This window comes from Lycium barbarum, chromosome 4 (assembly GCF_019175385.1).
Source record: "Lycium barbarum isolate Lr01 chromosome 4, ASM1917538v2, whole genome shotgun sequence".
Taxonomy (NCBI): Eukaryota; Viridiplantae; Streptophyta; class Magnoliopsida; order Solanales; family Solanaceae; genus Lycium; species Lycium barbarum.
This window is the reverse complement of record NC_083340.1, coordinates 139894946-139906972: the sequence shown is the minus strand read 5'-3', so window position 1 is coordinate 139906972 and position 12027 is coordinate 139894946. Positions and strand designations below refer to the sequence as shown.

Here is a 12027-nt window from a genome sequence, read left to right as displayed (position 1 = left end):
TATAAATCAAATAACATCATAGATTTTTGGCTTTGTTATAAATCAAATAGGGATTATTCAAAAATATACAACCCAGCATAAATTATTACGCCACATAGCCCAATATACAACATTATACCTAAGGGGAAAGCATTATACATAATGTATCAGCCCTGTATAAAGTGTATAATAGTCTATAAAAGGTGTTTATACATAAATATGGGTTAAATTGGATAACAAACTTAAAATATGGGCTACGTGGCGTAAATTATTCAAAAATAGACATAGAGCATAACCTTTATAGTGTTTTGGCTTCCCAAAATCGTCATACACGGCATGAGGATAAAGGCTGCCCCTCCAATCTGCCAAAAACAAAAACCCCATTTAGTGTTTCTCGACCTTCCTTTATGTATAGTCTATTCAAAATAAAGACATGCAGTAAATATGGCACCACTTAAAAGATTAAGAAATACAGGCTTACTGTGCATCTTCTGGAATGATTTTCGATTTTTTTTTACAACTCCATCGATGAAGCTATTAGGTTCATTTCTTAATTAATCCAACATAAAATTATTCAAATCCAGCAATTATTCATAACATAAACAAAAAAAGTTTGAAAAATCATGCAAATACTAAGTTATTACTAAGAAGAATGTGAACCATTCCTTTAAAACGAAGAAAGAAGATATTTAACAGAAGAAGTAACTAAAGGATGTTAGAAGGAAATAATACTTTCTCCGAAAGTACATAAAAAAACTCATTCATCTGCATGAACTAATAAGATATCATTGTAGACTTGCTCAAGAATAACCTTTTCAAAGTAAAGGGTTATATGACCATATATACCGAGTTTTTCTTGTCCTAAGACTATAGCCATGCATATACAGAAAGATGATCGGAACAACTAATTAATAGAGTTAAATTTCTGTTCATGTTAAAAAAAAAAATTAGAACTACACAAATTAATTAATGATCGTCCACATGATACAAAGAAACATGCTAAATAGCATCTAAATATATACAGTTAAACAACTCCTTAGAGAATAGGCTATCATTTAGAAAGCCATACATAATTTCATGCATGTTAAAAAATAAAAAATAATCCGCATAGCATGATCACTTTTTCAAGAAATGATACCAAGAAGTAATAGCATTGGAGGCTATCAAGCAACTCTAAGACATTGAGAAAGCATTACTAAAGGGGCACTATTTATCACTTTCAGGAAGGGTTAGTTGGAAATAAGTATTACTATGATTTATGAGGTATAACCTTCACCGCTCATCTGCACTATCAAATCAACAATTCGGAGAAGCCTAAGCGTCATGTCTTTTTATCAATATATTACGGTGGGCATGACGCAGATTAAGGGGGGTAATGGGTAAGTGGGAGTTGGGCGTGGGTTCATGGGGGTTAGGACTTAGGATTAGTTGTCTTTTTTCTGATTTCTGTCCTTTTTTTTTCTAATTAATTTTTAAAAAGTAATGTAAAAGATCTGGTAGTTTTTTATCCTAATCTTTGGCAATTTTGTCTGAAAAAAATCTGATTATATAACTTCCCTCTTATGAACGAAAAACTACCTTCTTTTCGTAGATATGACTTATATTTCCTTCTTAATTTAAGATTTTTTTTTATTTTTTTTTTATAATGTTTAACTCAAAATTCAAAATTTATCCACAGAAGGAGCCCAAAAATGTGGGTGTTAAAGCAATAAACCGTATGAAGAACTTATAATCAGTTTCAAGTTCAAAAATCTCAATTAGATATGGATTTAGCAATTCAAATTCAATTAAAAAAAAAAGAGTAAAAGGAGCTTAGAACCTTGGTTCTTATGAATATGATGCTCGGTTTTGAAACAAATCGTGTAAATTAAGTTGAGAAAAGAAGATGTCACGACCCAATTCGCGAGTCGTGGTGGCACCTACACTATCCCTCCGAGTAGGCGAACCACATTACTAATAACAAGTTAAATAAGCGAAAAATTAAATAAGAATAAGTTATCAAGTCTTAAATACTTATCATAACTAGAAATGTCACGACAACCCCAAAATCTGGTTAAAGGGTACAAGAGCGCTAACATAGTACGGAATTTAAGTCTGAAAATACCCGAAGGCTACATATTGTCTGTCGAATACAAAAACAGAAATAAATAGAGGAGGTCCTTCAAGGGCCACGGATGACCAAGTAGCTCACCCGGAATTACTGAAAGATCACCCTCGCGTATCAGCCACGGGATGTAGAACTGGAGCCTGGATCGTACTCTGCACTCAACAAAAGTGCAGCAAGAGTAGTATCAGTACAACACTAGTACCGGTAAGCATCATAGACCGACAATGATTAGATAACGCATGAAGAAGTGGAAACTAACAAGTAGCACATAGATCAAATAGGTATGGTCACATATAATATACAAGTAAAGTGTAAAGGAATCATGAAATCAACCAAGACAAATATAGTTTACCAGATGATCAGTCAAATATATGAGTGAATGAATGCAATGCAATGCAACAGTCACCTCTCTCAATCCACTCTCGTTCACACATGCTAAGGGCAGTGCCTCAAAGACAGGACCCATGGGGGACCCGCGAATTCCATGTACCACTCGTGCTCTCCGGCACAAACCTCGGAGGCTTTCAATCATTCTCAATCTCCGGCAAGGACCTCGGAGTCTCTCTGTCACTCTCAATCTCCGGCAAAACCTCAAAGTCTCTCGTAGCTCACCATCATCACAAGAATAATATGGAAGGCATGTCATACATGATATCAGTCTCAACAATATCACCAATATACAATAAGTAAATACAAGTCATATTATTGTTATCATTCCTTTTCATATAATGAGGGAGCTAGTATATGACAGAGATACAAACAAGTGATAATCACAGAAAATAACACATATGGCGACAAGCCCACATAACAGCTGACAGAGCCAACCTAATTGGAATCCACCTCTACTTCATGCCCGAAGGCCTATATGCTATCCCCGTCACTTTCTACAACTACATACGATTCTCTAATCAGAGTCTAACTAAAGTAGACCGTAACCTACCTCAATGCCGAGCGGGTGCCACAAACAATCAAACTAATGTCTTCCCTTTGCGTAGAGCCTCTGAACGATCAAAATCTATAAAATATGCGATCTACGTTAGAATACGAATCTAAGGGCACCCATATTTCTATAATTATATTCGAAGCCCAAAAACACACCCCAAAAAGTGGCCTTGGGCCCACAAGGGCAAGATTGGAATTTTATTAAAAAATAATTTCACCCATTATCTAAGGATTATATATTTTTAAAATTGGTCAATTTCATCCATAAGTGGACTCTCAAATCATTAATTCTCATTTCTTAAGACTAGGGCTCAAAACTTTCAATTATCCCAAAATCTTAACTTAGAATTAAAATCTAGCTTCCCACATCTCAATTATCATGAATTTAAAGATGACAATACCTCCCAAAGAGAAAACATAGCAAATAAATCACATAATCTCATATCTCCATCATCGTGTTCCGGATTGGTAATTATCATCCATATAAAAGACTACAGAACCCAAGATGAAATTTAGAAACTGGGCATGGACAATAATTTCTCTCCACGTTGGAATATCACTATTTTACCTAAAGTCAAAAGTCATGGTTGCCAACTTTATCTAAATACATTCTCTTCTGGTTGTTTATAATTATTAACCAATGAAAGATGTCCACAAAATTTGTCTTCTAGCTCTAGAGAAATCAAGCAACAACAGTTGTAATACATTACCAATTGAAACTTATTTCACCTCACCAACAAATATTATAAAAATATATGACAAGAGATATGTTTTAATTATCAAGAAGAGAATAATAGTCAAATACATGAAATATAAAGCAAATGTATCAGATCAATTTGTCATAGTGCACACAATATCCATAAAAACAAATATGCAGATCCAAAAGCCATACGTTACCCTAATATATTTTGCTCAATCATTACTCTTATCATAATAGTAAGTTAGAGCACCTGTTTTATGTCTTTAAAGAAAATATTGAAGTTTCCCTACCGCACATGGCGTAATTAAAACATGGAAAATTATACCCAGGCTTCATACTATATTAATCATAAAGGTCTTTTCACAATTTTGCCAAATAAAATTACTCCTTTTTCGTTGCTACAGCGGTCCAACAATCCTAATAGTTATATATCTATACCACTTTTAGAAGTAACACTATATAGTTGAAATCTAAACATCATCTTTCAAGATAAATGAGGTTAAGAAGTTTGTACCTGAGGCCAAAATCACCACTGTAAAGGGAAAAAGGAAAAATAATTGCAACTCTTAAAGTCTGCCTCCACTACCCTTTTTCAAGCCGCCACCTAGATGTTTTAGGGATTGTACTTGGTTTGAGAGAATGAAAGAATGATGCCCTTCTAGTCAATTTACGTGTTGTGTTCTTTTCTTTGAGAGTGGGCATTGCTTGGGGCCCACTAAACATTCACCTAGTCTAAAGTAAAAGTCCACACCTAATTATTAGGAAAAGTGGGGTAATGCCCAATGTAAAGTTACTACTAGTGCACCTTCCTGTAGGATATCATTAATTTATACTTCTACATAAAATTTCTACAAGAATTCAGGTACTACACCTATAATTATTATCAAGGCATACGTAAATGAACCCATAAAATAGTTAAACTCTAAAATTCAGAAATCACTCAAGATCCACCATAAGAAATTATCGTTTTTTACATTCTCCCTCACTTATTCACTTAACCACTTTGTGTACTTATAAAAATTTATCACTCCGTCAAATACTTTATTTGCCAACTTATACCTTCTATGGATACAAATAATATTCCTTTGAATAAACTTTTCATACTCATTAAATAAATATATTTCAAAAGTATCCGCCAGTTAAATTACCGTGCCACCAATCCCCGCAAGTCAAGAATACCATTTAAAAGTACGAAAGTGTATTTTAGCGAAAACGAAACCAAAAGTGCTAAACGACCAAATGGGTCGTTACATCAGATACCAGTCAAACAATCGCTCGTCCTCGAGCGATAAGTAAAGGTGGAGAAAAGGGTACCTGAACTGTCGAACAATTGAGGATATCTACTCCGCATCTCCGCCTCGGCCTCCCAAGTGGCCTCCTCAATCGGACGGTGCTTCCACTGCACCTTGACCGAAGCAATATCCTTAGACCTTAACTTTCTCACTTGCCTATCTAGGATTGCTACCGGCTCTTCCTCGAAAGATAGATTCTGATCTAGTAGTACCGAATCCCACTGAATGATATAAGACCCGTCTGAATGGTACTTCTTCAGCATGGAAACAAGGAATACCGGATGAACACCTGCCAAACCTGGTGGCAAATCCAACTCATAAGCCACCTCGCCAACACGACGAAGAATCTCAAAAGGGCCAATAAACCTCGGGCTCAAATTTCCCTTCTTCCCAAATCGTATCACACCCTTTATTAGTGAAACCTTCAATAGGACCTGCTCACCAACCCTGAACTCCATATCACGAACCTTCCGGTCAGCATACTCCTTCTGTCTACTCTGAGCTGCCAGAAGCTTTTCCTGAATGAGCTTCACCTTGTCCAAAGACTCCCTCAGCAAATGTGTACCCCAAGGTCGAACCTCAAAAGCATCAAACCACCCAATAGGAGAACGACACCTCCTACCATATAAAGCCTCGAATGGCGCCATATCAATACTGGAATAGTAGCTATTGTTGTACGCGAACTCTGCCAAGGGTAAGAATTTGTTCCAATGACCACCAAAATCAATAACACAAGCCCTCAACATATCCTCAAGCACCTGAATAGTCCTCTCGGACTGACCATCTGTCTGCGGGTGGAACGCGGTGTGCTAAGATCTAACTGAGTTCCCAATTCCTTCTGCAAAGTCCTCCAGAAATGGGAAGTAAACTGAGTGCCTCTGTCGGAAATGATGGAAATAGGAACTCCGTGCAATCGCACTATCTCTCGAGTGTAAATCCTGGCCAACTTCTCTGCATTATAAGTAATCTGAACCGGAATGAAGTGTGCAGATTTAGTAAACCTATCCACAATAACTCAAATCGAATCAAACTTGCCCAAGGTCTTCGGAAGACCAACCACGAAATCCATAGCAATCCTTTCCCATTCCATTCGGGAATGGGCATCCTCTGAAGCACACCACCTGGTCTCCGGTGCTCATCCTTAACCTGCTGGCATTTCGAACACTGAGCAACAAACCCTACAATGTCTCTCTTCATTCTACCCAACCAATAGTGTTGCCTCAAGTCACGATACATCTTTATTGCTCCTAGATGAATGGAATATCTAGAACTATGAGCCTCTTTCAAGATCAACGAAATCCAATCACCAACTCTAGGAACGCAAATACGCCCCTTAATCCTCAAAACACCCTCATCATCAATAATAGCCTCCTTGGCTTCGCCACTTAGCACCTTATCCCAAATCATGTACAATTTCACATCCTCAAACTGCTGGGCCCTAATCTGCTCCAAAAGAGATGACCTCGCCTCCACACAAGCTAGAACCTTACCAGGTTCTAAAATATCGAGTCTCACCATACTATTAGCCAAACACTGCACCTCCAGGACGCTCTCCCACAATCAAACGCGCCAAGCTACCCATAGTCACTGTCTTTCGGCTCAACGCATCAGCTACCACATTTGCCTTTCCCGGATGATAAAGAATGGTGATATCATAGTCCTTAAGCAACTCCATCCATCTACGCCGCCTCGAATTTAGGTCCCGCTGATTAAACACATGTTGAAGACTACGGTGATCCGTGAACACCTCCCAATGGACCCCATACAAGTAATGTCTCCAAATCTTCAAAGAAAAGACTACTGCAGGCAACTCTAAGTCATGAGTGGGGTAGTTTTCCTCGTGAACCTTCAACTGTCTCGAAGCATACGCGATCACCCTACCCTCTTGCATCAGTACACAACCCAAGCCAATCTGAGAAGCATCACAATAAACAGTAAAGTCCTTTCCCTCCAAACGTAAAACCAAAATCGGGGCTGAAGTCAATAAAGCCTTGAGCTTTTGAAAGCTCTCTTCACACTCATCAGACCACTGGAAAGGCACATTCTTTTGAGTCAACCTAGTCAAATGGGAAGCAATAGATGAAACCCCCTTCATAAATCGACGATAATAACTCGCAAGGCCCACGAAGCTCCGAATCTCAGTCACCGAAGTAGGCCTGGCCCAATCTCTAACCGCCTCGATCTTCTTGGGATCAACCATAATCCCGTCCTTGGACACAACATGTCCCAAAAATGCCGCGGAACTGAGCCAGAACTCACACTTGGAAAACATGGCATACAATTTCTTCTCCTTCAATAGGCCAAGCACGATCCTCATGTGCTTCTCATGATCTTCCTTACTCCGAGAGTACACCAAGACGTCATCAATAAACACGATCACGAATGAATCTAAGTAAGGCTTAAAGATCCCATTCATCAAATCCATGAATGCTGCGGGGGCATTAGTAAGCCCGAAAGACATCACCAAGAACTCATAATGACGATATCGGGTCCTGAAAGCGGTCTTCAACTGATGATAGCCTGACCTCAAATCAATCTTAGAAACGATCGATGCACCCTGATGCTGGTCAAATAAGTCATCAATGCGAGGTATTGGATATTTATTTCTGATTGTAACCTTGTTCAATTGTCGGTAATCGATACACATCCGCATGGTACCATCTTTCTTCTTCACGAACAGAACGGGAGCACCCCAGGGAGAAACACTGGGTCTAATAAATCCTTTGCCCAACAAGTCTTGCAACTGCTCATTTAACTCTCTCAACTCTGTCGGAGCCATCCGATAGGGTGGAATAGAAATAGGTCGGGTGTCTGGCTCCAAGTCAATGCAAAAGTCAATATCTCGATCAGGCGGCATACCAGGCAAATCTGTAGGGAAAACCTCTGAGAACTCACAAATAACTGGCACTGACTCTACGGAAGGAGTAGCCGCACTAGTATCCCGAATATGAGCCAAATATGCTAAACATCCCTTATCCACTAATTTCTTCGCCCGAAAAAATGATATGATCTTCTTAGGTGCTGGACTAGGAGTACCGTACCACTCTAACCGTGGAATACCTGGCATGGCCAACGTGACTATCTTGGCATGACAGTCTAAAATAGCAAGATAAGGAGATAATCAGTCCATGCCCAAAATAATATCAAAGTCCACCATATTCAAAATTACCAAGTCTACCCACGTATCATACCCCATAAACGTGACCACGCAAGACCTATAGAGCCGATCTACTATCACAGAATCTCCAACAGGAGTAGAGACACGAATAGGCACATCAAGCATATCACAAAGCATATCCAGACCCGTAGAGAAATAGGTGGAAACATAAGAGAAAGTAGAACCCGGATCAAATAAGATAGAAGCTGATCGGTGACAGACCGAAATAATACATGTGATAACCGCATCAGAGGCCTCGGCCTCTGGTCTACCCGGAAAAGCATAAAAATGGGCACGTCCACCCTCAGTCTGTGTGCCTCCACGATCACCACGGACTGCCTGAGATCCTCCTCTCGCTGACTGAGCGCTGCCCCTACCAGACTAATGACCACCTCTGCTAGGCTGATGGCCACCCCTGCCCAACTGCGAACCCCCTCTACTAGAATTTCCTCCTCCTCTAGCTGGTAGAGATGGGGGCCTAGATGTCTGAACTCTGGAACCCCGCCTAGATCTCGGACACTCTCTCGCGTAATGCCCTGTCTCACCACACTCAAAACATGCTCCCCTAGCCATAGGATAAAAATTTATCACTCCGTCAAATACTTTATTTGCCAACTTATATCTTCTATGGATACAAATAATATTCCTTTGAATAAACTTTACATACTCATTAAATAAATATATTTCAAAAGTATCCGCCAATTAAATTACCGTGCCACCAATCCCCGCATGTCAAGAATACCATTTAACAGTACGAAAGTATATTTTAGCGAAAATGAGACCAAAAGTGCTAAACGACCAAATGGGTCATTACATCAGATACCAATCAAACAATCACTCGTCCTCGAGCGATAAGTAAAGGTGGAGAAAAGGGTACCTGAACTGTCGAACAACTGAGGATATCTACTCCGCATGTCCGCCTCGGTCTCCCAAGTGGCCTTCTCAATCGGACGGTGCTTCCACTGCACCTTGACCGAAGCAATATCCTTAGACCTTAACTTTCTCACTTTCCTATCTAGGATTGCTACCGACTCTTCCTCGAAGGATAGATTCTGATCTAGTAGTACCGAATCCCACTGAATGATATAAGACCCGTCTGAATGGTACTTCTTCAGCATGAAAACAAGGAATACCGGATGAACACCTGCCAAACCTGGTGGCAAAGCCAACTCATAAGCCACCTCGCCAACACGACGAAGAATCTCAAAAGGGCCAATAAACCTCGGGCTCAACTTGCCCTTTTTCCCAAATCGCATCACACCCTTCATTAGTGAAACCTTCAATAGGACCTGCTCACCAACCCTGAAATCCATATCACGAACCTTCCAGTCAGCATACTCCTTCTGTCTACTCTGAGCTGCCAGAAGCTTTTCCTGAATGAGCTTCACCTTGTCCAAAGACTCCCTCAGCAAATATGTACCCCAAGGTCGAACCTCAAAAGCATCAAACCACCCAATAGGAGAACGACACCTCCTACCATATAAAGCCTCGAATGGCGCCATATCAATACTGGAATGGTAGCTATTGTTGTACGCGAACTCTGCCAAGGGTAAGAATTTGTTCCAATGACCACCAAAATCAATAACACAAGCCCTCAACATATCCTCAAGCACCTGAATAGTCCTCTCGGACTGACCATCTGTCTGCGGGTGGAACGCGGTGCTAAGATCTAACTGAGTTCCCAATTCCTTCTGCAAAGTCCTCCAGAAATGGGAAGTAAACTGAGTGCCTCTGTCGGAAATGATGGAAATAGGAACTCCGTGCAATCGCACTATCTCTCGAGTGTAAATCCTGGCCAACTTCTCTGCATTATAAGTAATCTGAACCGGAATGAAGTGTGCAGATTTAGTAAACCTATCCACAATAACTCAAATCGAATCAAACTTGCCCAAGGTCTTCGGAAGACCAACCACGAAATCCATAGCAATCCTTTCCCATTCCATTCGGGAATGGGCATCCTCTGAAGCACACCACCTGGTCTCCGGTGCTCATACTTAACCTGCTGGCATTTCGAACACTGAGCAACAAACCCTACAATGTCTCTCTTCATTCTACCCAACCAATAGTGTTGCCTCAAGTCACGATACATCTTTATTGCTCCTAGATGAATGGAATATCTAGAACTATGAGCCTCTTTCAAGATCAACGAAATCCAATCACCAACTCTAGGAACGCAAATACGCCCCTTAATCCTCAAAACACCCTCATCATCAATAATAGCCTCCTTGGCTTCGCCACTTAGCACCTTATCCCAAATCATGTACAATTTCACATCCTCAAACTGCTGGGCCCTAATCTGCTCCAAAAGAGATGACCTCGCCTCCACACAAGCTAGAACCTTACCAGGTTCTAAAATATCGAGTCTCACCATACTATTAGCCAAACACTGCACCTCCAGGACGCTCTCCCACAATCAAACGCGCCAAGCTACCCATAGTCACTGTCTTTCGGCTCAACGCATCAGCTACCACATTTGCCTTTCCCGGATGATAAAGAATGGTGATATCATAGTCCTTAAGCAACTCCATCCATCTACGCCGCCTCGAATTTAGGTCCCGCTGATTAAACACATGTTGAAGACTACGGTGATCCGTGAACACCTCACAATGGACCCCATACAAGTAATGTCTCCAAATCTTCAAAGCAAAGACTATTGCAGCCAACTCTAAGTCATGAGTGGGGTAGTTTTCCTCGTGAAACTTCAACTGTCTCGAAGCATACGCGACCACCCTACCCTCTTGCATCAGCACACAACCCAAGCCAATCTGAGAAGCATCACAATAAACAGTAAAGTCCTTTCCCTCCACAGGTAAAGCCAAAATCGGGGCTGAAGTCAATAAAGCCTTGAGCTTTTGAATGCTCTCTTCACACTCATCGGACCACTGGAAAGGCACATTCTTTTGAGTCAACCTCGTCAAATGGGAAGCAATAGATGAAACCCCCTTCATAAATCGACGATAATAACTCGCAAGGCCCACGAAGCTCCGAATCTCAGTCACCGAAGTAGGCCTGGCCCAATCTCTAACCGCCTCGATCTTCTTAGGATCAACCATAATCCCGTCCTTGGACACAACATGTCCCAAAAATGCCACGGAACTGACCCAGATCTCACACTTGGAAAACTTGGCATACAATTTCTTCTCCTTCAATAGGCCAAGCACGCTCCTCAGGTGCTTCTCATGATCTTCCTTACTCCGAGAGTACACCAAGATGTCATCAATAAACACGATCACGAATGAATCTAAGTAAGGCTTGAAGATCCCATTCATCAAATCCATGAATGTTGCGGGGGCATTAGTAAGCCCGAAAGACATCACCAAGAACTCATAATGACGATATCGGGTCCTGAAAGCAGTCTTCGGAATATCCTCCGCTCGAATCTTCAACTGATGATAGCCTGACCTCAAATCAATCTTAGAAAAGATCGATGCACCCTGAAGCTGGTCAAATAAGTCATCAATGCGGGGTATTGGATATTTATTTCTGATTGTAACCTTGTTCAATTGCCGGTAATCGATACACATCCGTATGGTACCATCTTTCTTCTTCACGAACAGAACGGGAGCACCCCAGGGAGAAACACAGGGTCTAATAAATCCTTTGCCCAACAAGTCTTGCAACTGCTCTTTTAACTCTCTCAACTCTGTCGGAGCCATCCGATAGGGTGGAATAGAATTAGGTCGGGTGTCTGGCTCCAAGTCAATGCAAAAGTCAATATCTCGATCAGGCGGCATACCAGGAAAATCTGTAGGGAAAACCTCTGAGAACTCACAAATAACTGGCACTGACTCTATGGAAGGAGTAGCCGCACTAGTATCTCGAATATGAGTCAAATATGCTAAACATCCCT

General features: G+C 40.8%; 1 long non-coding RNA gene across 1 annotated transcript; it reads right to left on the bottom strand.

Annotated features, from left to right (window-relative positions):
• Nucleotides 1-1974: 1974 nt before the first annotated feature.
• On the bottom strand, nucleotides 1975-4348 carry LOC132638721 (uncharacterized). The gene is made up of 2 exons (XR_009581863.1): nucleotides 4243-4348; nucleotides 1975-2238 (listed from the first exon to the last, which is right to left on the bottom strand). It is a non-coding gene; the product is annotated as an uncharacterized LOC132638721 (long non-coding RNA).
• Between the last annotated feature and the right edge of the window lie 7679 nt (nucleotides 4349-12027).